Genomic DNA, 3449 nt, shown 5'->3' with positions numbered 1-3449 from the left:
TCCCTAAGGAGCTCAGCAGCAGTAGTGGCACTTGGGGATTCTCTAATGATCTTGAAAGTTGCTGAACTGCCTCAGCTTGGCGAACAAGCCTGCAGACATGAGTCGGACTGTCACTTCACTAGTTGACACAGTTTACTTAATCTGTGCCTTCAGGTATGAGATCGGAAAGGCAAGAAGTGGCTGGATGAGAGTTTGTAGAGACTTTAATAGCTTGCAGACATGACTTCGGTGCGAGTAATGGGAAGAAGGCGAGCGCTGCATTAACTTGGGAAATATAAGCCCATATTTATTGTTTGGAATAAGGTACTTTACTTTCAGGGCGTTTCTACACTTGAACTCAGAGGGCGGAGGATGGGTAGTCTTTCCACCTTGGCCATTGAGCGTCCTCGAATAGCAGAGAAGAAATACTCATTAAAAAACTTTAGCATTTAAATACCTGTGTCATTTCCATTTGAAAAATATCTTTTCAGCTGAAACACGGTCACGCTAGTCTTAATACATTGAAGTTCAACAATCCTGTGTGGTCTGGTCTGTTTTCTATTGGGGAGTGATCTTGTTGTGTTTATATATATATATATTCACTGAAAAAACCATAGGTTTTAGGCCATATATAGTTAGGGATTAGCATTTACAAAACCTTAATTTACTCGCACAAAACCATAGAAATTCGCATATATAGTTAGATGCAATAACTATATATCGCGCACCCGCAATCCACTGCTGATGATGTCACATATTACATCATTCATGACATGGTCAGTGACATCACTGATGACATCACTGATGACATCTCAAATGACATCACTGATGACATCACTGATGACATCTCAAATGACATCTCAAATGACATCACTGATTTCATCACTGATGACATCACTGATGACAACTCAAATGACATCACTGACAACATCACTGATGACATCAATCCTGTGATAATACGATCAACCTCTTCAGACTCTAATATAACCTTAGATACACTCAGAGTAAACAGACACTCACAGACTGTCACTCATCCATGGAGTTACTCACACACCTAGTCAGTCATGCACTGAATCAATCACACCTCCATTTCATCAACTATACAGTTATACACACCTTACTTATTCAAACATATACTAACACATATTTACTCTCTTATACAATTCCTGATACAAGTTTTCAATGATCCATTCAGCCACTCACACATTCACTGGCTCTTATACACAGTAATTTATATATGTGAACTCTCACATGTACTGTGTTTTACATATTTACTTACTTTGACATGTAGCACTGAGATATCCATTCACTCACCAATACACTCGTACACAGTCAACCACCCATACAGCTGTTTCAACATGCAGTTTTGAACCGATAGATCTAGTGAATCAACTGTTCACACATGTATACACAGAGTCACACACCTCCCAGCCACCCCCACACACACACTCACTCTCCCATAGAAATACTTAGGCAACCAATCAATAACCCATATAGTTACTCATATAGCTACTGATTAACACATGCAGCACTTCATAGAACAACAGAAATATTGATGCACAAATTAAGACAGTTTAGTCACTAACCCATGCACTCAGTGAGACACATTTAATCACTCTCTCATACAGTCAGTCATGCACCTACTAAATCCTTCATCCAGACACTTATACATCCACTCATTCTTCAATATGTAAGATATATTTTAACTTTACAGAAACATACAGTCACTGGATGTTGTCATCAGTGATGTCATCAGTGATGTCACTGACCATGTCATGAATGATGTAATATGTGACATCATCAGTGGATTGCGGGTGCGCGATATATAGTTATTGCATCTAACTATATATGCGAATTTCTATGGTTTTGTGCGAGTAAATTAAGGTTTTGTAAATGCTAATCCCTAACTATATATGGCCTAAAACCTATGGTTTTTTCAGTGAATTTCAATGGTTTTTTAATAGCAAATATCAAAAGCTGTCAAATGTGAAGTACGTGATAGGTAAAAACATTTTCGTATTTATGCACGCTGATGTACTTTGAACGCTGCCCCCCCCCTCTCCCCCCCCTCGCTTTTCTCTTAGCAGTACTCTCTCTTTGCAGATAGTGAAGGGTAGTTAACGCAGGCCTTTGCCCCCGTTCTAATCCGTCGTGTCTGCTTCTCTCTCCATTTGATTGATTGTTATCCAAGCATTTACTGTTTTAGAATTGGTTCTCTTTGGTTCATTCTCTATTTACAAACAAGCACAGAGTCACAATACTCTGTTTAGTCTTTGCAGATAGTGAAAAATCGTTTTAAAAAACAAAAGGAATCGAGCAAAATCAGTAGGCCACTAATGGGATCTCTTTTTGACCTAGCTAAAATAGAAACATTAAGAACAACCCCTCATGAGAAATACGAAACTAGTGAGATGAACTGAGCTCCACACGATGATGGCTGCAAGACAGCTCGGCTCCGCCACCCACCCCACCCAAAATAACGACAAACCCTATGCAAATATTATAAATATATACAACACACCAGCAAAGTAACAGGGTAAAACATTTTATTAAATAACTATTTACATAACTATTTTATACTTTTAGTTGCCCGATCCGGCTAGCTCAATCGATCGAGCATGACACTCATGCACTCTGATCTCCTTGGCCTCAGTCAAGCATCAATAGTAAGATTTTCATACATGAGTGTTCGTTCATGGTTTTGGTCCCTGAGTTGCTTCGATGTCACTGCCTTGCACAAATGGCATAAGTCCTGGATGTTGGGTGCCATACTTCAGAGTTCTGAGCAGCGCTTGTAACACTGTCTAAACCTTATTTGCACCTGCTGCAGCTTCACTATTCTCAAAGTAAGTGGGGGCCGTTTGTGGACCTGACTGCATTTGAAAACAATGTGATACGGTACCTCCCTAAACCGCTTGACGGAGGCCCCCGAGGGGCGGTGTGATGGCACGGACTCGGAGAAGACGCTTGGCTCCGACCCCTTCCCCAAGTCTTATAGCCCTGGTGTAGCCTGAGATCGCACCCGACATAGGCAGCCGGCTCCCGGGGTCAAGCTATCTTTGATGTTTTGTAGCCTTTCGAATTCTATCCTTAGACGGCATTGTCTAATTCCCAAATAATCTGCAGTTGAATCTGTGGTGAAATATAATAAAAAATGTTATTAACCACTATTACAAAACAGTAAGAACTAGATTCGACAATGCTATAAAAAAAAAAAAAGTATGCACAAGGGTGCAGGGGGTATCACTTTGACACCCTCTGACACCCTCAAAACAGGCACAGGTGCCATGTGGCAAGCAAACCAGCCCTAAGGTCAGGTCTGCCTTTCACATGACATAGGTGTGCGAGCACACATGTGCATGCACACCGGAATCGGTATTTTACCATGAAGTTTGATTTCATGCTAAAATACCGATTCGTTAAGGCCTTTGGGACTCAGAAGACTCCCCCCTACATAACAAAGTAACAGA

Source organism: Lissotriton vulgaris, unplaced genomic scaffold (assembly GCF_964263255.1).
Source record: "Lissotriton vulgaris unplaced genomic scaffold, aLisVul1.2 SCAFFOLD_264, whole genome shotgun sequence".
Taxonomy (NCBI): Eukaryota; Metazoa; Chordata; class Amphibia; order Caudata; family Salamandridae; genus Lissotriton; species Lissotriton vulgaris.
This window is presented reverse-complemented; position numbering follows the sequence as displayed.